This window comes from Canis lupus, chromosome 29 (assembly GCF_048164855.1).
Source record: "Canis lupus baileyi chromosome 29, mCanLup2.hap1, whole genome shotgun sequence".
Lineage (NCBI taxonomy): Eukaryota > Metazoa > Chordata > Mammalia > Carnivora > Canidae > Canis > Canis lupus.
Window position 1 is genome coordinate 33,767,297 of NC_132866.1, and position 24,984 is coordinate 33,792,280.

General features: G+C 41.9%; 2 long non-coding RNA genes and 1 pseudogene across 6 annotated transcripts in view; 1 reads left to right on the forward strand and 2 right to left on the reverse strand.

Moving 5' to 3' along the window:
- Positions 1–24,043, forward strand: part of LOC140621129 (uncharacterized) — a 56,805-nt gene extending 32,762 nt beyond the window's left edge. For 4 of the 5 annotated variants that reach the window (XR_012020858.1, XR_012020857.1, XR_012020860.1 and 1 more), the window contains 4 exons: positions 892–1,126; positions 10,039–10,317; positions 20,230–20,330; positions 23,608–24,043. This is a non-coding gene — a long non-coding RNA (uncharacterized lncRNA). Of the gene's footprint in view, positions 1–891; positions 1,127–1,585; positions 2,898–10,038; positions 10,318–20,229; positions 20,331–23,607 lie in introns of those variants that run through there. The other variant, XR_012020859.1, reaches the window with a different exon arrangement.
- LOC140621131 (uncharacterized) lies at positions 606–24,528 on the reverse strand. The gene is made up of 3 exons (XR_012020863.1): positions 24,261–24,528; positions 2,800–2,969; positions 606–1,013 (listed from the first exon to the last, which is right to left on the reverse strand). It is a non-coding gene; the product is annotated as an uncharacterized lncRNA (long non-coding RNA).
- On the reverse strand, positions 17,054–17,598 carry LOC140620493 (large ribosomal subunit protein eL33 pseudogene; annotated as a pseudogene).
- Positions 24,529–24,984: the final 456 nt, after the last annotated feature.

A 24,984-nucleotide genomic window follows, 5' to 3' on the forward strand; every position in this document is an offset into this window, starting at 1 on the left:
CGTGATGTTTCCAGGACACTGAGCAACTCGGACACCTTGTTCAAAGGACTTAAACTCTATAACAATTTTCTTTGTATGATGCAGAAATATGAGCTCCTACTAACATCCTTTAGATATTAGCAGGGAAAAGCCATGATGCTCTAGTCCCTTGTGTAAATAGGTGTATATGCTTCCAAACTTCTCCTAGAGGTAAAAGATCAGACTTTTACTCTCTTCCTGATCATAAAAGCATCTTCTGTCCGAATTAACTGACATCTACTGAGCCCTTACCAGGAGTGCTGGGTGCTGGGACTAGAGAGATGACTTCGCATTCTTGGCCTCCAAAGGCATATAGAGACCCAAATAGATAATCATAGTACGGTGTGTGCATCTGCTATGAAAGGGATAGCCTTATGAAGCTGTAGGAATGTGGGATTTGTGGTGGGGGCAACCTAGTCAGGCTGGCAGGGGACAGTGGGGATGGGAAGGGAGGTGGGGGGACCGGGAGCAGTGTAAAATGGTTTTCCAAACGAAGCAGCACAGAGCTCAGCCAATTAGAGAGGCTGGCCTTTTTTTTTTTTTTTTTTCATTTTTTAAGATTTTATTTTTTCATGAGAGACAGAGAGAGAGAGAGAATGGCAGAGACACAGGAGGAGGGAGAAGCAGGCTCCATGCAGGGAGCCTGGCATGGGACTCGATCCCGGGTCTCCAGGATCATGCCCTGGGCTGAAGGCAGGCGCTAAACCACTAAGCCACCCAGGGATCCCCCCCACACACACACACAGCTGGCCTTTCTGAGATCACTCATACTAGGCAGTTGGTGCCCAAACTGCCTCATCTTACATTCTGTAAGTCTTCAGAAGACTTTTCTCTCTGCCTGGGACTTCCTCTTTCCCCTCTTTTCTCTTCCAGCTCAGCAAGAGGCACCCAGACTGTTCCAGCTGATCCTTCTGTGCTCCTCATTCTGATATTCCAAGGACAGTGTAGCTAGGTGTTCAGTGTTAATTGTGAGACTTGAGCCTTAGTTTCCACATCTGTGAAATGGCATTAAACATAGTTTCTAAGCAACAAAAGCAAAAATAAACAACTGGAACTACATCATACTAAAAAGCCTCTGCACGACAAAGGAAATCATCAACATGAAAAGGTAACCTACTGAATGGGAGAAAATACTTGCATATCATATATCTGATAAGGGACTAATATCCAAAACGTATAAAGAACATATAAAAAATCTGATTAGGTAAATGGCTAAAGGTTTGAATAGACATTTTCCCCAAGAAAACATATAGATGGCCATCAGGTATATGAAAAGATGCTTGACATCACTAATCAGGGAAATGCAAGCCAAAACCATAATGAGATGTTACCTCACACCTGTTAGAATGGATATTATCAAAAAGACTAGAAATAGCAAGTGTTGTTGAGGATGTGGAGAATGCACTGTTGGTTTGAATGCAAACTGGTACAGCCACTATGGAAAACAGTATGAAGGAAATTAAAAATAGAATTATCATATAATCTAGCAATTCCACTTCTGGGTATTTATCTGAAGAAAATGAAAACACTAACTCAAAAAGATACTGCACCCCCATGTTCATTGCAGCATTATTTACAGAAGTCAAGATGTGGAAACAACCTAAGTGCTCATTGATAGATGAATGGACTCCAATATCTATATGGTGGAATATTACTCAGCCATAAAAGAATGAAATCTTGCCATTTGCAACATGGATGACCTCAAAGATCTGATTCTAAGTGAAATAAGTCAGACAGAGAAAGGCAAATACTGTATGATCTCACTTGTATGTGGAATCTAAAAAATAAAATAAAATAAACCAAGCTCATAGATATAGAGAACAGATTAGTGATTGCCACAGGTGGGGGGTGAGGGGTGAAGAAATAGGTGAAACATTTTTCTTTTTCTTTTTTTAGTTTAAATACATTGAATAATTTAATGAAATAAAAAAATTAATCATATTTATCTTATAAAGTTATTAAACAATGAAAGCTAGCACAAATGATTGATCATGTACAAAAGACTATGCTATAAGCACTTTTAAACATGTTATCATTTCATTTCATTCTCAAACAAGCATTGAAGTAGTTATAATGATATCCCCATTTTACACCTGGGAAATGACCACTGTGCTCAAGTAACTTGCCAACACTACCAACTGGTCATGCTCTTGGCTCAGTATCTTACTTCAAAGACTAGGTGAAATAGTGAGTATGCTTAGGAGGAAAAAAAATGCTTAGGGGAGTGCTGGTACGCAGCGAGCACTCAGTAAATGTTAGTTATTGTTGTTGTAGGGGATAAGCTCCATTCAGTGCAAAGACTTGACTGCTTTGATTTTACTGTGTCCTCAATACTCTGAATTAACAATGCCTGACACATATAGGTACTCAAAATATAGGTGACAAATTTATTATCCAAGAGTCATTAGTCCTGGTTTTTTCCTGCTCTGGGCCAGCTCTTTCTTTCAGTACCAGGTACATAAGGAGTCCCTGGCATCTTGGGACAAGCCTGAAGATACGGTGGATTTTTAAATCTGTGAGCAAATCACTGACATGGTTTGGCTTTGGTGGCTTTTCTGATTGCCTTAAGTTTTTGCCAGGATATTGAAGAAGATCCTCAACAGTAGTACTTAAGGGATATGGTGAAAACAAAGATACCGAAGTCATAAAGCCTGATGGTTGAGAGGGTGAGCTCTAGACTCCAATCCTGGCTCTGCCACTTTCTAGCTCAGGCAAGTTACTTCTCTAAGGCTCTGTTTCCTTTGGCTTAAAACTCAGACAAGGATAGCACATACTACATACCTTGTTCAAAGGACGAGACAACACAACTTAGGATACATGCATGTCCGGTGTCTTGTTCAGAGATCACAGCAGCAGCCCAGGAAAAGCGCAAATCCAGGGGCTGCTCTCAGGTTGGTATGTTAGGATCTTCCTGATTCTTCTAAAATTGACTCTCACCAAGAGAAGTCCTTCTGTATTTGCAAGTTTGCAAATAAAGGAAAAGTGTTTTTATTATCATTGTCAGATACAATTATTAATTCTATCTGCTGCTAATTGAAATTATTGCAGAGGGCCTGAGTGGCTCAGTCAGTTAAGCATCTGACTATGGATTTCAGCTCAGGTCACAATGAGATCGAGCCCCACATCAGGCTCCATGCAGGACGTGCAGCCTCTTAGGATTCTCTCTCCCTCTCCCTCTACTCCTCCCCAGCCTTTATCTCTCTCTCTCTCTCTCAAAAGGAAGGAAGGAAGGAAGGAAGGAAGGAAGGAAGGAAGGAAGGAAGGAAGGAAGGAAGGAACTATTGCAGCCAGCAGTATGCTGATAAATGTTTAACAGTCTCTCTAAAGAAGAAGGAGGAGAAGGAGGGAGAAGGTGGGGCCAGGGAGCTGAGAGGAGAAAGAAAAGAAGAAAGTCCTGATTGGAAGCATTTGCTAATGTCCCTAGTGTAAATACTCCTACTGTGGTTGCTTTTAAGCTACTGCAATAAATGACATGGGATGTGGAGTTTATAAAGAGACACTAACAACCAACTTTGAGCTGGCTCCAGTGGTTGTGGGTATCATTTCATCCAAGGATTCTCACTTAAAAAGTGTTGATTACGTCCATCAGTTCCACTTGATTTATTCCTTGTCATTATATGAAGAATGAGACGTACTATACACAAGAGGCAGTGCTGGTAGACTGTTGCCAGCCTGCTGGGGTCACCCATTGTCTCCATAATTGCCTGGCTCTGGGACCTTGGACTCAGATAAGTTATTCACCATCTCTCTCCCTCAGCTTCTTCATGTGTCAGTTTGGACTAAAATATAACTTATCTCCTATATGTTCAGGGACATCATGTCACATGCCAGCCTAGTACCTGATGCATATGTGTAGGACATGTTAGTTGTTATTAGTAGCTAGCACAGGGAATTCTTGCAGCTAGCACGGTAATTAGTGGCTAGCATTTGTATAGAAACTCTTCATTCATAAAATGCTTTTTCACACATTATCATATTTGACTTTCATAATGGCCACAGTTGAAAAACCTGAAGGCCATTGTCATATGGGTGATTATAGCTGTTAGGTGGATCCCTTGTCTTTCAACACTTCATCCTAAGTTCAGACTTATATCTTAAACAGGTATTTTGGAGAACATGAGTCTATATCATGAAATTGGGTCTGTTCCTGAAACTCCTTTAAAATCTTCCAAGTTCTCAGGAATGAATCAAGGAATGCATGACTTGCTACATAACAAGGCAGAAAGCAAACCAAGAGGCCTAAAGTGGTATTCTAGAGACCCAGAGTGGAATTACCCTTGTCTTGATAACTCTGAGAATCTTCATGACCCCAGCATGCACTACACAAATGGACTTGGCTCCAGCTGGCCCTCCAGCTTTTCCTCTCATGGGCACTAAAGGAGGCCCTCAAAGCCATGTTCTCTTCCCAATTCCCAACAGCGCCCTGCTGAGGTGAGGTTGCCTAACCAGTTCCAAGATGAGTGAGATATTATTGTACTAAATATTGAGAAAATAGGTTGCTAAGGGAAAAAAACACTTGAAATGTGCCTAATATTTTCTATTTAAATCTTTGCTCCTTGTTGTTTTCTTCTCTTTTTAATTGCGGTAAAATAAACATAACAATTCACCGCGTTAACCATTTTAAAGCATGTGATTCTGTGGCATAGTACACTCACGATGTTGTGCAGTTATCACTGTTGTCTAATCCAGAATATTTTCATCATGCCCAAAAGAAACCCTGTACCCCCTAGCAGTCAGCCCCCAAAAAACCCTGTACCCACTAGCAGTCACTTCCCATCCTCCACCTCCCAGCCACTGGCAACAGCTAATCTGCCTTTTTTTTTTTTTTTTTTTTTTTGAGTATAGTTAACACACAATGTTACATTAGTTTCAGGTATACAACATAGTGATTCCACAAGTCTATGCATTATTCTATGCTCACTAGCGTAGCCACTGTCACCCATACACTACTTACTATAATACCATTGACTATGTTCCTTATGCCATATCTTTTATTCCCATGACTTACTCATTCCATAACTGGAAGCCTGTATCTCCCACTCCTCTTCACTCATTTTGCCCATCCTCCTACCTTCTTCCCCACTCTGGCAGCCATCAGCTTGTTCTCTGTATTTATAGGTCTGATTCTGCTTTTTGTTTGCACATAATCCAATAATTCCACTCCTGGGTATTTACCCAAAGAAAATGAAAACACTAATTCGAAAAGATGCACTTCTATATTTATTGCAGCATTATTTACAATAGCCAAGATACGGAGGCAGCTTATGAGTTCATCGATAGACAAATGGATAAGGAATATGTGGTATATGTATGCAATGGAGTATTACACAGCCATTGAAAGAATGAGATTGTGCCGTTTGTGATATGATATGACTTAGAGGATATTATGCCACTAACCTGCCTTTTGACCCTATGGATGTGCCTATTCTGGATGTAGCGTATATTTGGAATCATATAATCATATAATGTGTGGGCTTTTGTGACTGGCTTCTTTAATTTAACATCATGTTTTCAAGGTTCATCCATGTCTCACCATGTATCAGTGCTTCATTCCTCTTTATGACTGAATAATATTCCGTCGTGTGGATAGACCACATTTTGCTTATTCATTTATCAGTTTGTGGATGTTTGGGTTATTTCCACAATTTGGCTATTGTGAACAGTGCTGCCACAAACAATTTGTGTACACATTTTTGTTTGGTCATTGGTCTTTGATTCTTTTTGGTATATACCTACGAGTAGAATTTCTGGGGCATATGATAGTTCTGTTTCATTTAGTAAAGAAAAGTGTCTTCTTATCAAAGATAAATTTAGGGAAAAGCTATCTTAGAATAAAGAGTATGAGCTCGGGGACCAGAAGAACCTGTCTGAATCTTAGCTTAGCAGTGGCCAGTTGACCCTGTTAACCTGTCTCCTACACAGATGGAAGAGCAACATCTGAACAGTCACAACATTGTTAGTAAGCAGTTATGTGTGTAATACTTCATTATGTCCCAGACTCAGAAAAAGAAGAAGAATTTCTTTCTCTCTTTTTATTTTTAAACGAGGCTTTACTTCTTATATCTCAGCCTTCAAGCAGAAGTGGTGAATATGAGGTGATGCTGAATTACTAGTTGACTCTTACTAGCCCCCAGCCCCACCTGCTCATCTAATTAGACCTTGTGGAACATGTCCCCCTCCCCCTACACTTATTTTCTAGAATTCCCAAGGGACTCTGCTCCTGGTCTTCTGCCTCTACGGAGCATCACGCTCTGTCCCCACCACCCCATGGCCCTCTGTGGGGACTCTGTCGATGGTCCCCTTAGACCTACAGAGCTGCCCTTTGGTCTCAGCAGATTGGAAAGAGGGTGGGGGCACCTAGCCCTCTCTCCCTGCTGAGGGTGACGTTTTGCCCCTGGGTTCTGAACCAACAGTGCTTGGCACAGTCTCAAAAAGTCTCCCTGACAGAGGGCCATATCTATGATGGGGGACAGTGACCAATTCCTCCAATCTTCCTCCTTCTCCAGGCACTCCTAAGGAGAAGTAACAATGACAAGGAAACCCGGCACCCCCCTCCCTCAACCAAGAACTAAATTGCTATGCACATCAACTCATGCAAGCTCCTTGGAGTGCATGGCCAGCCCATCCCCTCCCAGAGACATCTCAGCTCCAGTCAGCACGAACAGCAGCTCTCACAAATGGTCTCAACCAGTCTGCAATCTTGTGAACTAGCTAACTGTATCCCATTCCATAGATTGTGGAAAAAAGTCATAGTAAGAGACATTCAGTATTAGGACAGGCCAAGCCAATGCAGCAAGCAACAAATTCAGCGAATCCCCACCCATCATCCCTGGCCAGGGACTTGGTTATCTTAAGGCACATTGCTGGAATGCCTGGACACCTGCATATAAACTTCCCTTTGTGGCTTCCTTTTTCTGGTTAATTGTTCAAGGATAACCCTGCTGATCCTCTATCTTTGCCGGCTGTGGTCTTTTATGACCCCCTGATAGGATCCCAGACCACCCCCTGGTATGTAAAAGTTTGAGACAACTTAGGGTCTGTGAAAACAGATGCCAATTTTGGCTCCCAAAAGGCTAGGAAAAGTAGGAAAAGTCAGGGTCTGGCCTGGTTGTGTTGTTTACCCTGGCTAGCAGGAAGAAAATGAGGTTCTGGAAAACATGGATGTAAAGAGCCTGCCATCCTGCCATCCATTATAGATGGAGGAAGGGATTTTGAGATTTAGATAAACCTGAGCCAAGGTGATGGCTGGTTTTATCCACCTTTTTAAAGGAGCCCCAGGACTCATAGCAAGCCTCCATTTCTGAGGGGTGCATATTGGTATCTAATCACAAGTAGGGAAACTGAGGCTCAAAGAGGTTAAACAACCTGCCCAAGTTCACACAGCTTGGCCAAGCCAAGAAAAGACGGCACCAAACCAAGAAGTTAGAAGTTGGAGCTCTTGCTTAGGCCAGGATGGCAAAAGAACTTTTCCTTCAACCCCGGAAGCAGTGACCTTATTGTGGCCCCAGGCTGCTGCCACTCCCCAGGACTTGTAAGGAGAACTCCAGGGGGTCCTGGACCTATACAGGAAATAATCACATCTTCCTTTTCACAAATCTCTACCTGCAATTTAGCTTTTTCTTCAATTGTCAATGTTGAACCTGGGACTTTGTAACCGAAATTACAGATTTATATATGATATTGTCTGTTGTATCTTACTCTAATTACTGCATGTATATCAAAATATCATTTATACTCCTAACTGTTCCAAAAAATTTTTTAATTAATTTATTTTTTATTGGTGTTCAATTTGCCAACATATAGCATAACACCCAGTGCTCATCCCATCAAGTGCCCCCCTTAGTGCCTGTCACCCAGTCACCCCCACCCCCCGCCCACCTCCCTTTCCACCACCCCTTGTTTGTTTCCCAGAGTTAGGAGTCTCTCATGTTCTGTCTCCCTTTCTGGTATTTCCCACTCATTTTTTCTCCTTTCCCCTTTATTCCCTTTCACTATTTTTTTATATTCCCCAAATGAATGAGACCATATAATGTTTGTCCTTCTCTGATTGACTTATTTCACTCAGCATAATACCCTCCAAGTCCATCCACATCGAAACAAATGGTGGGTATTTGTCGTTTCTAATGGCTGAGTAATACTCCATTGTATACATAGACCACATCTTCTTTATCCATTCATCTTTCGATGGACACCGAGGCTCCTTCCACAGTTTGGCTATTGTGGACATTGCTGCTATAAACATCGGGGTGCAGGTGTCCCGGCGTTTCACTGCATCTGTATCTTTGGGGTAAACCCCCAGCAGTGCAATTGCTGGGTCTATTTTTAACTCTTTGAGGAACCTCCACACAGTTTTCCAGAGTGGCTGCACCAGTTCACATTCCCACAAACAGTGCAAGAGGGTTCCCCTTTCTCCACATCCTCTCCAGCATATGTGGTTTCCTGCCTTGTTAATTTTCCCCATTCTCACTGGTGTGAGGTGGTATCTCATTGTGGTTTTGATGTGTATTTCCCTGATGGCAAGTGATGTGGAGCTTTTTCTCATGTGCTTGTTGGCCATGTCTATGTCTTCCTCTGTGAGATTTCTGTTCATGTCTTTTGCCCATTTCATGATTGGATTGTTTGTTTCTTTGCTGTTGAGTTTCATAAGTTTCATAAGTTTCATAAGAGCTGTGGGAGAAGATTAGGGGAAGGGGTGGCATTTGTGACCATCCTCACTGTCTACCTTTTCCTTGACCTTCCTCACTGATCCCCCCATCCACCATGAAATACTTCCCCCTTCTCTCAGCCTACAGAAAATTCCTGCATCCCGCCCCTCCACAAAGTCATCTTAAAAAAAATTTATTTATTTATTTATTTATTTGAAAGAGAGAGAGAGAGCATGAACAGGGTGGGGGGAGTGGCAGAAGGAGAGAGAAGCAGGCTCCTCACTGAGCAGGGAGCCCTACAACATGGAGCTCAATCCCAGGACCCTGGGATTATGACCTGAGCTGGAGGCAGACGCTTAACTGACTGAGCAACCCAGGTGCCCTCCCAGAAAGTCATCTTTGACCATTCTGGCTGAAGCAATGTCTCCATATCCACCTTCAATTAGTGGGTGATCTTTCACAGATAAATATAATCCTCTCCTTGACCAGCAATCAAGAGCAATGACATTGGCATTAGAGTCCAGGTGTGACCCTAGGCTTTGGCACTGACCCACAGCTGTCTGTCCTGGATGGAGAGCAAGCTACTTAACCTCCCTGAGGAGGCTTATAAAATATGAAATAGGCTGATAATAGTCACTTCATTACAACCGTTGTACCAATTCAGTGAGATAATAAACATAAAATGCCTGGAACAGAGTTGATATTAAGTAATATTATTCTTATTATTCTTGGACAATAAATACCTTCAAGGAATAGATTTTAAAAATGTGTACCCCCACAAAACTTTAGGGTTCTGAGCAGCCTCATAGACTCATAATAAATATTGGATACATAGATGAGGACAGAGAAATCACTTACAAATTATTTGTCCAAAGATATCATTCTTGGACTTCAGACCCTGTGAGGTGAGCTAAGCAGCATTAGGATTCCCCTCTTGGAGGGTCAGAAACTCGAAGAAGTAAGTAGTATATCATCATTATTCTCATTATCCCAGGAACACAGAAAAACAGAACACAGCTAACAAGTAGCAGAACCCCAGGAGGCCACCTCCAGAGCTCAATTCCTAACCTCTCCACCACACTGCTTCCTAAATGGGTTTAAAATGCAGTGGCAGTAAGTGCTTCGGAGTCAGACAAGTCACCAAAGCAACAAGAAACAGAAAAGCATAAAACCCTCTCTTCACCTCACACATTTTAGCCCTATGCGTATGATCTTGGTGAAGCCACAGAACCCCAGTCTCTGGGGCCCCACTAGTAACTGGAGATAATGCTGCTTACCCTGCAGGGTTACCGTTAGGAGTAAATGCGGTACAGATGCAAGATGCCTGGCACACAGTAGGTGCCTAATAAGTAATAGTCCCCTCTCTCAATCCTAGATGGGAGCCCTCTGACTTTGGTGATCTCGGGCAAGAACTCTGTTTCAGAGTGAACATCACAGATCTCTATCTGAGGGAACACCCACATCAGCAGCAGGACGCTGGATGCAGAGGGAGGGAGAGGTCTATGCTAGTTTTCTCTCGTGGCTCTTTTGAGACACTGTGGAACTGAACAGAAGAGAGACTGGATCCAATGGATGGCTGACTCCTGGGCTCTTGACACCCTGTTTGGGATTTCCAGTTATTCGTGTTCGTGTGCACAGAGAAGAGGATGAGAAGGTGAAGTACTGAGAGCCATGTGTTCTCTTGGCCTGGTGACTGGAGTACAGGAGAGGAAGGGTGGAGGGGACAGAGTGTGCACTGGGAAACAGGAGCAGTCAAATCTTCTGTAGGCTCAGTGAATTTGAGGCAGCCTCCTGATTTCTTCAAACAAACAGCCTGGCTCTTTATACAGGTTCCCATATTTGCGCTGTGCCCATTGAACTGTCGACCCTGCCAGGCAAGTCCAGTCCTTCCTTTACCCCACTACACCCAGTTCAGCCTTCCACATGCTGAGGACATCTACTCCCTGTCCGTGAACAGATTGGCCGGAAATCTCTCTTTCTCTTTCCTCTTTTCTTCATGATTAGAAAGAACTAGAGTTGACTTCAAGAGGTCAAAGTAGACTTCAAGAGGTCAAAGTATTCTTCATGGATGGCCTCAGCCAAGAACACCCAGACCATTTCTGGAGCCAACTTTTTAGCATATGATGCACTATGCCATGGAGGAGATATGGGAGGAAAACAGTAGGGCTGGATTCCAGAAAGAGAGCATATAAACGGAGGCCAAGTAGACACGCAACTGAAGGTCTTTTGAGAGACGTGCTGGGAACAATTAACCTTTAAGCCAGTTTCCTCTCAAAGTGTGGTCACAAGCCACTTGCATCTGAATTAGCAGGAGTGTCAGTTAACACTCTACTCAGATATACTGAATCAAATTCTCTGGAGATGGGACCCCAATAAGGTTCATTGTCAAAGCAGCCCTACCCCAGCTCTGATGAGCTCTAATGTCTGAGAAGCACTGCTGTAGACCTTAGCCACTTCAGCCCAGAATTGGCACTCCACCTTTCAAAAATGGATCATTTCCATGAATAAGGGGCTCACACCTCCCAGCCTGTCACATGTCCCCTCCATCATCACACCCACTTAGCCATCGCTTTTCCCTCCTATCTTCTAATATCTTACTTGATGAGCACATAAGCCTCAAATCAAACTTAGTATTTTAAGAATAAGACCTAGAAATAAGAATTCCAAAGAGGGAGGAGAAAAAAAACCCAACACTCTGTAATCATACTTTCTCGCAAGGGGGAATATAAAAATGGATATAAAAGGGCCCTTTCATCTCGACTTTCTATAAATGTTTAAAATAGGGTTGGTGATAATTAATGTTTCTATAAGTATATGCTTAAGAAGTCATTACAATCAGCCTTTGTCTGCTTGGAGCTGGCAGCCTGGACCCACTGCATTTCAAGGGAATGCTTGAGGGTCATTTCACATTGCCTCACTCCTGGCAATCCAAGAGCTGCTATAATTCTGCCAAAGAACATAGAGGGTTTCCCAGTCAAGTTTCATCCTGATTTTGATTATTGTTTATCTCCAGTCCCTGTCTGAATAGTCGTAGTAAAATAGAGGAAGTTTTACTCCTGAATCCGAGGTCAGCTGGTAATGAACCATGGTTTCAATTGCATGAACAGCTGCTTCTTTTATAAGCAAGGAGGGTTCACTTACAGTTCAGGGTAACACAGAAATAATTCAAAGAACAAGGACGCTTCTATTCATTTCTTGATTTTTTTTTATGTTTTTGAAACATTTTGACATTTGAGTGCTGTAGAATGTGGATTATTGACTAGACTCAACAAGGGGAAAAAAGAAGCCAATAAAGTTAAAAAAAATAAGTTACACAATATTTTTTGACCCACCCCCACACCCTAATCATTACATAAAAATTTAATTTGTGTAGATTAAGTTCAAATAATTGACCACACATTTTTTAAAAGGTACACTGAACATATTTAAAATTTTTACACCAAATACTTTCAAAAAGTTCCAAAAAATAAAACAAATCCTCCCACCTGTCCCCTTAAAACACTATAATGCAAATTTAAAAAACGGCTTTTCATTTAAAAAATAAGACCTAAAACGGAATATTTTAAGGTTTACATTTTCATGTTGCAAATATGTCTGACATTTAGCCAAGAATAGTACGGCACATACTGTTATGTTCTGAATCTGTAAGGACCTTGCAGGTCACACAGCCCAGCCTCCCACCTGCAGAAAGAAGGGCTGTCATCCCATCCCTGACAGCCAGACCCAAGCCTAGTGACTGAATAAGCACGACAAGCGCAGGGAACAGCCTCTTCTCTATGGTCAGTTCTGCTTATCACTATTGCTCTCTTCAAGTTGGCATTTATCTCTCCAAATCAAAAGTGTATGTACCCTTGGGAGCCACAAATTCCATTTGTAGAAATTCATCCAACTCCTAGACTTGCCTGGATGCAAAATGGCATTATATACGTAATTCTGCAATGCAGCTCTATTTGGAAACATCCTAAATAGAAGACCAGTTACATAACTTATGGTGCATCACTACTGAATGCTACTGAATCACTACTATGTGCCAGGCCCTATTCTATGTGCTTCCAATGTACAAATTTATTTAAATTTTTTAAAAGATTTTCTTCATTTATTCATGAGAGGCACAGAGAGAGAGAGGCAGAGACACAGGCAAAGGGAGAAGCAGGCTCCTTGCGAGAAGCCCAATGTGGGACTTGATCCCCGGACTGAGGATCATGCCCTGAGCCGAAGGCAGACGCTCAACCACTGAGCCACCCAGGTGTCTCTATTTAATCCTTTTCATTATAATTTTATTATACTGTCGTGCTAATGAGAAACCTAAAGCAAAGTGAGATGTAGTAACTTGCCTAAGATTTTATAGCTAGTACATGGTGGAGCTAGAATTTCAAACCAGACTTTCTTTTCTTTTCTTTTCTTTCTTTCTTTCTTTCTTTCTTTCTTTCTTTCTTTCTTTCTTTCTTTCTTTCTTTCTTTCTTTCTTTCTTTCTTTCTTTCTCTTTCTTTCTTTCTTCCTTCCTTCCTTCCTTCCTTCCTTCCTTCCTTCCTTCCTTCCTTCCTTCCTTCTTTCTTTCTTTCTTTCTTTCTTTCTTCTTTCTTCTTTCTTTCTTTCTCTTTCTTCCTTCCTTCCTTCCTTCCTTCCTTCCTTCCTTCCTTCCTTCCTTCCTTCTTTCTTTCTTTCTTTCTTTCTTTCTTTCTTTCTTTCTTTCTTTCTTTCTTTCTTTCTACCATTCAGTAAATATTAATTGTATGCCTACTGCAATACACCCTACATGGCATTGGAATAAAGTTCCTGCTGTCATACAGCTTGGTTTCTAATGGGAGAGATGAATGATAAACAACAAAACAAATGCATACATATTGTGCCAGGTAGTGCTAGGAAGAAAAATAATGGAGGGGAGGGGAGACAGGGTGATGGAGAGGTGCCATTCTAGATGAGGTGGCCTTTTTGTTTTATAGGCCTGAATGCAAAAAACGTGCCAGCTGCAAGGCTAACCAGGGTCAGTTTGACTTCAGAACATGCTTGTTTCCCAAAAGGACTGAACACATCTCAGCCAGGAACACAACAAAGGCCACTCTGGGGGCACCCAGGTGGCTCAGTCAGTTAAGCATCTGCCTTCGGCTCAGGTCATGATCCCAGGGTCCTGGGATCGAGCCCCCAGTCAGGCTCCCTGCTCAGAGGGGAGTCTGTTTCAGGGAGTCTGTTTCTTCCTCTCCCTCTGTTCCTCCGTATTACCCATGCTCCCTCTCAAATAAATAAAATCTAAAACAAATAAACAAACAAAACACCAAAGGCTACTCTATGTGCAGGTTTTGAAAGCTCTCCAAGTTTTTCTCTGCGACAATGTATGAGCAGTATAAAGAACACGTGGTCACTTCTGCATATGTACACATGTGTCACATTTGTAAACACACCTACTTTCTGGAAAGACACAGAAAAAACAGATACTAGTGGCTGTCTCCAAGCAAGCAAAGGAAGTAAGATCTACTTTTACTATATGCCTTTTTGTACATTTTATATTATATTTTTATTATGGATTGTTTGACATCTACAAAAATATGTGCAACATGTATGCAAGTTATGTAGTACAATTTTTTAAAATAAAAAGTGCAAATTCCCCTCAGAGAGTATACCTCACTGCTAGGACATTTTCAGCACCATACAGGCTACCTGTGGGCTCTTCCTCTACCCCATTCTTGTGTACCCCTCCTCTTCTCTTACAATAAAACCTTCCTGAATTTCATGTCTATTATTCTCTGCTACCTTTTTTTTTTTTAAGATTTTTATTTATTCATTCATGCGAGACACACTGAGAGAGAGAGAGAGAGAGAGAGAGAGAGGCAGAGGGAGAAGCAGGCTCCATGCAGGGAGCCCTATGTGAGACTTGATCCTCGGTCCCCAGGATCACACCCTAGGCTGAAAGCAGTGCTAAACCACTGAGCCATTGGGCTGCCCTCTCTGCTACTTTTTTTTTTTTCTGCTACTTTTTATAACAACTTTACTGAGATATAATTCACAGGCCATACAGTTCATTCATTGAAAGTATACAATTTGATGGGTTTTGTTATATTTGTAGACTTGTGCAACCATCACCATGGTTTTAAAACATTTTCAATAGCTCTATACCCACTAACAGTCACTCCCCATTCCTTCCAAAACCTTCCCACCCCGGCCCTTAGGCAACTAGCAATCCATTTTCTGTGTCTCTGGATTTATTAATTTCATATAAATGGAATCACTGAGACCGGCTTCTTTTTATTTAGCATAATGTTTTGAGAATTCACCCATGTACTCTGCTTCAGTACTTTGCTTATTTTTATTACCAAATAATATTCCATTGTATGAACATACATCTTATTTAACCACTTGTCAGCTGAAAGACAGTTGGATTGTTTCCATCTTTTGGCCATTAAGAATTATTCTTAATTATTCTTAATGTATCATACAAATACAGCTTTAAGCAATATATTATTTCATTTGGCTTGATTTTGGGTTTGTAAAAACTGTATCACACTATGTGTAGTCTTCTACATCTTACTCTTTTCAGGTCAACATTTTCTAAGATTTTTCCATATTGTTGCATGTATCTGTAGGTTTTTCTAGAATCTAGCCACTGACCCCTGCTCTGTTCTTTGGAGCTATACAGAGCAAATCTAAATCCCACTGTCTGAAGAGCCAGCTTTCCGCATGTTTGAAGATAATTACCTTATTTGTCTAATCCAGTCTTCTCTAAGCTACCTAGATAAGTCAAGGGGGAGAAAACAGAAGTTAGGATTGGATGTACCCTTCCTTGATTAGATGTGGAGAATTCCATAGTTTCTTAGGAGGCTGATAGGATCTTTGTCTAAAAAGGAGCTCTGTGGGGGAGAGCACCTGGGTGGCTCAGTCTATTAAGTGTCTGCCTTCAGTTTAGGTCATGATCCCAGGATCCTGGGATCAAGCTCCACATCCGGCTCCCCGTTCAGTGGGCAATCTGCTTCTCCCTCTCCCTCTGCCCCTCATCCTGCTTGTGCTCTCTCTCTCAAATAAATAAATAAAAATCTTTAAAAGTTAAAAAATAAAAAGGAACTCTGTGGGCAATGAACTCGGGAACGCTGGCCTAACAGCAACAAGAGCATTTTCTTGACTGCAGAACTTTTCTGAACTAGTTTACATTATAAATTTCTGAGAGAGGTCCTAGAATGTAACTGAGTGCCTTCTGAGAAATGCTTAGGCCACGCTGATCTTAAGGCAGGGTGGGGACTTGTCTGTGTTCCCCTGACTTCTTTCCATTCACTTGTTTCCTTTAGGCTTATGTCTTCCTCCCCCTCATCCCTGTCCTTCCACCAAAACATTTCTCATAAGAAAAAAAATCTATACCAGAGATTCAGAACTCTAATGCGAACTTTTATTCGAGTCTTGTCTTCCTCAACTCCAGCACAGAAGATTTGAGCCTGGATTAAAGTGAATTCCAAAAAGAAGAGGTAACTTCGAAGGAAGTATTGGAAGCGTTTTCCTTCTGTCTTAACTTCTGCTCATTGCTGTGGCCAGAAAATGCAGTTCCGAATGGCAAAAGCCAAATGAAATATTGCATGGTGATGTGTTTTATCAATGGTCATGGACAAATATTCTGATAATAAGAATTGTATAATAATAGTGAACATTTCTACTTTACAGATAACATGATATTAGCCCCCTAACAACCCTGAGAACTAGATATTAGCTGCATGTTACAGATGAGGAAACTGAGGCTTACCCAAATCATGCAGTTCCAGAAATTCCTCTCTGATCCCAAAGTTTGGACCCTCAACTCCTTGTTCACCCTCCTTCACAGCCAGCACAGGCCTTGTCAGTTATAGGCTTTATGAAACCTGTCACCTGGGACGCCGCCTAATCAAATGCTCAGCAGCCTTTCAATTGGCTTTCCTGGTTTTCCTGCAATACTAAGTGTTCCTTAGAAAGCCACTTGGGCTTCCAGGACATAATTCTCAACTAACGTCTCTCTGACAAGAACACTCTGGGCTTAACTGTGGGCTTCTTAAGCTCTTCTATGGCCCCAGCCACCTTCTCTAGAAGGATTAAACCAAACCTATCTGCTCTTCATGAATCCCGATCATAATCCCATTCTAATCTTTTTTTTTTTTTTTATGATAATCACAGAGAGAGAGAGAGAGAGAGATAGAGAGGCAGAGACACAGGCAGAGGGAGAAGCAGGCTCCATGCACCGGGAGCCCGATGTGGGATTCGATCCCGGGTCTCCAGGATCACGCCCTGGGCCAAAGGCAGGCGCCAAACCGCTGCGCCACCCAGGGATCCCATAATCCCATTCTAAACAGAAATCTGCCAATAAACTTCCACTGACTGATGTTCCAAAAGATGTTCAGTCTGAAAATTATGTTTGGAAATAACCATGGGTGTCCTCAAAGATTCTGATGTAAGAAGGAATACTACCGCAGTACCGAAACGGTTTCAGAGTGCCCATTCCCGAAAGTTGCCTTCTGGCTGAATCTGCCTCATTTACAAGTGCTACTGTCCTCAACAGTCATTTCTCTTTCTTTTTAACAAAAATACCAGAGCATAAACCTACACTTTTATTTATTTAGTTTTCACTAAGTTTAAATCCTTGAAGGGTACAGCATCATACGGATCCTGTGGCCAATGGCTTTAGCAGGAAGGTTGCTTTGGAATTTGGCATGAACCATGCCACTGTTTCCATGAGTACAAGTTACTTTCCCCAGATTACTCTGGTTTTGTTTGGTCTGCCACCAGGAGTCACTGTGTTGTTCTCTATGTTGTAAACATAAGCACATCTCTTGCCTAGACAGAATTCAGCTTCATCTCAAGCATAAACACTTCCAGTTTTAAGAAGAGCTGTGCTCTCCCTCCGGTTCCAGAGACAACCCCCCTGCCCCCGCCATTATAGCCAGCAAAAATGGCCTTGGATCACAGCCTTCTAAATATATTTGTCATTTTAGAAGTCCTGTTCCCAGCAGGCCTTGACAGGCTCCAAGATAGCCCTCACAGTCATTTCTATACCATCTGACATTGGCCATGACTAACAGGACCAAGAATGACATTTGGCCCAATGAGAGGACCATGAACCATGGTCCTGTCCATGACTGTCCATGAACCAGTCAGCACCCATCCATAAACCAGCTATACCTTGTATTACTGAGCTCAAGAGAATAAGGTTCCACTCTAGAGAACTTAAACTAAGAGTTTTCAAAGGAAATTGCCAGGTGGCTGTGGTGGTGACACTATCGTTTGAAAAGCCAGGAGAATGGACACAGGGCTAGCCATTATGGTATGTGCAAGGAGAGATTGGGGAGAAAGGAGAAACTGAAACCACACAGGAAAGCTAAAGAGAGGTGGAAGGGAGAGTATATGTGCTGAGAAAAGCCAAGAAGCCATTAGAGACGAAGAGAGACAGACACAGACCCTTGTAGAGACAAGCCCCTCTTCCTAATGGCTCTGGGGTTTCCTATCCTAGTCTCAGTGAAATGTGACTATGTTGGGATCTTTACCATAGATTTTGTTGTGTTTTCCTTTTGAGTTCTCATAACTAAGTCCCTTTTTCTGGAACATATTCAAGTAGGTCTATGTTCTTGGAAACCAAAAGGATTCTGAGTAGAATCCCCCAAATTCTAAGGACAAGTGTCTATTGCCCCACCAGTTTGGCCCAAAGCAAACACTCCTAATCTGTTTAAATGCTGGAAGCCTCATTTAAGAGAAATGAAATTGCTAAGAAACTTAAGACTTAGTCCATTTTTTTCCGTTTATTTTAAGCTTTTATTTTTTATCTATTTAATTTTTAAAAAACATTTTATTTATTTATTCATGACAGACACAGAGAGTGTTTTTAGCTTTTAAAAAGCAACACAGACATGCAAATATACACAATAATTTTATCTAGTATCTTATAATTCCACAGTCTTGTTTAAGAACAAGAATACATATTAAATAGAACATTGTTTTCATATGACTGTGTTTGATGGTTGACATTTAAAGTTATACTTATTTAGACAGTTAACTACATTAACTACATGGATTCACCTCTAATATCTTATCTACTAAATTATAATTTCCAACAGGGAAGGTCTTTTAGATTTTCAGTTTGCTCATTGCTATATTGCTATTCCTAATACCTAGCACATAATTGATTGATTAATTTTAAATATCCATTTTTAAATTGAGTTATAAGGTAACAATTTTAAAGGATTTTCCAGATGCATTTCTTTCTTTTTTTTTTCCTTAAACTAAAAGTTTTTAGTTCACTCAAATCAGGCAAAACCTGATAGCAAAAGAAACCATCCCCATTATCACAAGGCTGTCTTTAAGGACAACCAGACACTACAAGTGTCAATTTGTGGGGAAAGCTCCAAAGAAGAAATAAAAGAGGGGAAACTGCATGACTTATTAGGCATATTTTTCCCACAGAAAAATTGGCTTAAATGTTCTGAGTTAGCCCTCTCAGTATTTTCCACTTCACCCAATGCTTGACTTCTACTATCTTCTTACACCTAAAAATGGAGGAGAGGGGTGGAGCAACCTGGGATGAGCTGTAGAGGCTGTTGGGGTGCCCTGCAGCCCCCTGGACTCTGAGCCATGTTAGAGACCCATTTCTGACACTTCCCAGCCATGTGACAGAGCTGGGACCTCAGCTCTCTCAGCTCTAATGTGCTCAGAGAAGGGAACAGGACAATCTCTCATTTCTTTTAGTGTTAATCATCCCTGGTTCCAGACTGCTCACTTTCAAGATATATTCAGTGCTTTGCTGTATTTCTAGACCTAGACAGTTTCCTTCCCACATGGCAGAGACAAAGCTCTCAGAAGCCAGGGGCGACAGGCGCTGGGTCCTGCTGAGAACCTGCCAGCCTGGCACAGGCCGGCTGTGCCTGGAAGTCACCCAGACCACATTCCTGATCCAAACACTCAGCATCTGTGACATCTGAATGTACCTTTCCAACTTTAAGACCTACACTGTGTATTTCATTCACTCCAATGTAGGGAGTATTACAGTGCAGACTTTAAATCAGAAGAAATTTTTATCGTCAGATGATCAGATTGATCAAGGAGAAGTTTCTTAAGTGTGTCTCTACTTTTATTCTCTATTTTTAGGTAGAGATACACCTATAGTAGGAAAGTTCCTCAAAGCTCACCTGTGCTGAGATTTCAACTCCCATTTTCAGATTCGAGGCACCTCGGCATTTTCCTAAAAATACAGATTCTGGGGCACCCTTCAGATTGTGTCAGGAACACGGAGGGTAGAACCCAGAAGTCGGTGATTTAACAAGCCCTCAGGTGATTATGAGGAGGAGGTGGGTTTAGGACACACTACCGTGGATCTTAGCTTTGAATTCTGGAATATTCCCTGCTGGGGATGCAGCACTCTGGCTAATGGAGAGCTCATCTATGGGAACTTGTTTTAGAGTTTCAAACATTTTAAATTTCCTCAGAAATAGCCATTGCAGGGCAGAGGCTGGACTCAGTCACCTGGGGCAAGACTCCTCCCCCCACTAGGTCCCAGGCAGGTGAGATGAGTCCATTTGAGGGAACTGATCTCCTGGAAGGTTCAATTGCTTTTTCTTTTTCTCTTCCCAGAAAGTATGCCTGTCCAAGGTGACAATGATGACCAAGCCTCAAATATGAGCTCAGCTGGATCAAGTGGACTGTGTCAAGTGGGACTCCATGCATTTGTAGCAGTAAGCTTGCTTTCCCCCCAAACTTTCTACTCTGAAAATTCTCAAATCTATAGTAAAGGTGGAGAAAATAATTCAACACACATCTATATACTCTTTATCTAGAAAACTCAGTTAACATTTTATCATATCTGTGCCGGATTGTCTCCTTTCTTCCTTCATTCTCTTCATATACATACCTTTCTCCCCTTCCATGTCATTTGGGAGGACATTGCAGGCATCACAATACTTCACAGCAAAGTACTTCTGCATTTATTTCCAAAGAACATGAATGGTGTGCTACATCAACACAATATAACCATCACACTCTGGAAATTTCATATCAATACGGTACGATTATCTAATGTAGGATCCGTATTCAGAGTTCCCAAATTATCCCCTGAATGCCTTTTATAATTTTTAAAAAATATTAATGATCCCATCTACAATTACACATTGCATTTAGTTGTGAGAACAGCTTTTCCTGTCTTCCATGATAGTGACTTTTTTTAAGCATTCAGGCAAGTTTTTGCAGAATGGCCTTCAAATTTGGATTTCTTCCCAAATGTGATTGTTTCTTCATGATTAGGTTCAAGTTAAATGTTTGGCAAAAATACTAGAGATCACCTTGTGTCCTTATATCAGAAGACACGTGTGGTCTGTTTGTCTCATTTTAGATAAGTTTGATCATTTGACACAAAGATACTTTTTTTCCTCTATTAAGTGGACATTTACAGGATGATATTTTGAGACTGTGTGAACATCCTATACCCTAATGGTTTCATCCAGTAGTTGAGCACCCACTGATAAGCCTTTACTTCCTTCAGTTATTGAATGGTGATTGGAAAATGATCATTTCCTAATTTTATTATTCCTTTTACATTTTTTATGGCATTATTCAATAAAGAGCTTTCCCATCTCACCCCACACTTTTAAAATTATTATTATTATTAGAATATCTCAATGGATGCACTGATCTTTTGTTTGATGTTATTATCTATGATTTCACTATTCTTTTTGATGTTCCAATTGACCCAAACTTAACCAATACGAGCTCCTTCAAGATGGCTCCTATGTCTTTTGACAGTTTGAACGCTTCCTTACTTGGAGTACTTACTGGCATGACAAGGCATCCCAGATCCACCTTAGAGTTTTCCTTCTCTAGCCCTGGAATTAGCCATTTCTCCAAGGAGTTCTGGTAGCCTTCAAGCTCATTGCCACTGGGGTGTCATTGCTTCCAGGCCTTTGGAGTGAACAGAACTAGGAAATACACATCTATTTTTAAGGTACTATTTCTTGCAATTCTAATCTAACATGAAAAGTACTTCCTTTCCTTCCCCCATTCCATAGTCATATGTCCTTTCTCCAACAATAAAATCCTAACTCCCCCAAATACCAGTCTATTCACTCATTTACTACAATATACTCAAAATAGCTTGGGAATTACTTCACTACAATCTCTACTGACCACAAACTGCCTAAGTTAAGGGGAAGGTTTCTGCAGTTCAGTAATCCTTGGCCTACATCCCACCAAGTGTGTTCAGTAAGAGTACTGTGTTCCTAAGTTCCTTGGATGGGTTCTTTGTTTTCCTCTGCATGGTTATATTGTCACTCTGATTTACAGTTAGGTTTAACTAAGCTTTTAATAAATATTAAGAAAAGCTCAATGTTATAGTCACAGACAGAACCTGGAGGGCAGAGACACATGGTGCTAATTCAGAGCACACTCCTGCATTCAGTCATGGAGGGGAGGGGGGCAGAGGGGTAAACAGAGTCTGCATCCTTATAGGAATAATGGCCCAAGACTCTTCCTCCTCCACATGACATGAAGTTATCAGAAAATGAACATGCACACATTTGCAGAGCTAACACCAAGTTTCCCAGCACAGACCTTTCAGCATTGAGGTTTGTCTTATTGTTCTGAAGCTTCCTTGACTGGGGAAAGAAAAGCTGTGAATGGAGAACATGAGAGACAGAGAAACGAGGGAGACAGGGAAGGGACTGAAGGAAAGAGGGGGAGAGAGAGGAAAACAGAGACAGGAAAGATGGCACCAACATCGAGCCAAGGCTATGTCATGTCCCACAAAACCCAAACTGCACTAATCTTGAATGAACCTTCCCTGAATTCTCCTCTTTACAGAGGAGGTGAGTTTGAGTTGGAGGACTGGCCCTCCTGTCCAGGCTAATTCTGACAGTTGGGAGAAACACAGCCAGCAGTCAGCTCTGGTGGCTAAAGAGAACTGGAGAGACTGGAGCCACAGAGGCAGGCAGCAGGGCAGATGCCTGTGCTATCAGGGTGCCACAGGGGGGTGCTGGCGTCCTTGTAAGACTTTCTTCCTAGTTTTCCAGGTGTGAGTCAGCTCCAACTAGGGATCTTCCCTTCCAGGGGGGCCAGGCCATGGGCAGGGAAGAAGGAGAAGAGCCCAATGCAGGGCTTAAACTCATGACCCTGAGATCAAGAACTGAGCTGAGATTAAGAGGTGGATGCTTAGCCACCTGACTGAGCCACCCAGGTGCCCCTGAGTCCATCCTTCTGCTGTCTACTTTATGCTGTCATGGCACAGAAGGAAGCTAGAAAATTGCACATCTGACTTGGGAGTGAGAAACCTGGGTGAGGGATGAAGATCTGTTGAGGGTCCACCATTCCTGCAGAAGTAGTTCCCCCACCCTCCATCACACTGCTCCATCACACTCCATCACACTGTTCTCGCTGGCCAGCCTGCTCATGGGGGGGCCCATCATGTGGGCAGTGGAGGCCTATAGCCCTGTGGGAGCATTCTCTACTCTGTTCCTCTGTACTACCTGCCGTCTGGAAAGGAGTTAATATATATCCCACCTCCCTCAAAGTAAAAACCCACACGCGGTTTAAAATGTGATCCCTCCAAGAGAATCGTTGAGTTTCAACCACAGACCCTTAGGTAGTAGAGGCTAAAGCAATAATGGTGGAAAGTCAGACAGTCTTTTCTAAGCAGAGTTGACATTCAGGGATGGGAGTTCCTTGGTCTCCTTTCAAATTATGACATTGACCTCTTACAAAGGTGGCTCTGAATGAACGTTTGGGGGATACTTGGAAAATTCTGTTTCCTCCTAATTAATCTTTTGAGTTACCATAAAGCTTGAGGGCCTGAGTAAATTCAAGGGGCACCATAAAATTTACTTCAGCAACAACCAGCCAACATCTCACACAACTCTGTGTAAGATATTCCACTCAATCACAGCATGAAGTCACAGCTTTGGTAGGACCCAGGCAAATAGAACATTACACTTCCTCCATCCAACCTATGCTTGTTCTTTGATACAGAGTGAAATGCTGGCATCGTTCTTTCATGAAGACAAGTAAGAGACGATGGCCAGACATGGTATATGGACCAAGACTCAAGGTGGAGTGGAGATGCAGCTGTCACTACTCTCTGAGCTTTCTTGGCTCCCTGCACCCTGGTCAGACGGTCTAGAGAACCACGAGTCCTAGAGAGGAATCAGAAGAAGGAAGCCTCCAGAAGCACCACTCTGGAAAAATATGAAACTGGGAGACAAGCTGAGAGGTTTACTAATGGGAAAAACTGTTTTAAGCAGCACTGTTGGTACACTGGAGGATATGGGGAGACTGAGCCAAAGGTTCAAAGAAATCTAAACAATGAAAAGAAATGAGCAGTAATTAGCCCCAGGAAACTAAAAATTTATACAAGAAAATAGATGTCATAATAGTACACCACTTGGCTCAGCATTAAACAAGACTAACGGTGTGTTTTTTTTTTTTTTTTTCAGTTATAACCTTGTTAGCATTATTTGACTTTTTAAACTGTGTTCAAGTATTATTTTGATAAAAGCTAATTTGAAAAGATTTTAGGGACTTTAAAATCATCTTATTTGGTGGAGTAAGTAGATCGGACCTGAATTCCGTGTGGCATTTGGCAGGAAGTTAGATGTTGACATCCAGTGGTTTTGTTCTCTTACCTCTTTTGTCTAAAAGGTTCAAGTTCAGAGGGAAGTCAAGGGCTTGGAATGTGACATCAGATCATGTCTCCTTGAGGTGGTGGGAACATCCAAAAGTCACTCACAGTTTAGAGCGCCTTGAGGGCATTAGGCATCCTTGTGAGCCTGAGATTTCCCTAGCAGGACAGCCCAGGGACAGAGAGGCAGTAGAGGAGTTCTAGTCCAAGTTGACAGTGTGGGGTGAACTTAAACAGCTCATTCTACTCCCTGCCCTTCACCCTGGGCTCCAGTTTGCTCACTGCTAAAATTGCTGGGGCAGGGAAAGGCACAAGACAGTTAATTACCATTCATTTAATCACAAAAGTTTATTGATTACCTCACACATCCCTACTGGTCACAGGAGTTAAGCCATGAAGCAGACTCACAAAGGCTCTGCCCTCGTGTGGTTTACAGTCCAGTGGGGGAGACAGACAAGAAAGCAGGGAGCAGGCAAATACATACCTCAAATTGTTGGGATAAAAATCATGGCAGGCAAGTGTGGGGTATTTATTAGATGGGATGGTCAGAGAAGGCCTCTTTGAGGAAGTGATTTCTGAGCTGAGGGTTGAGTGGTAAGAAAAAGCAATTTTGGGTTTTATCCAAAATGTCAGGAGAAGAGAGCATTTAGAGGACCATGGCAGGGTTTTAAGAGGGAGCGGTGTGATCCGGGCTGATTTGTAGATTTTTTTTTTTAAGATTTTATTTA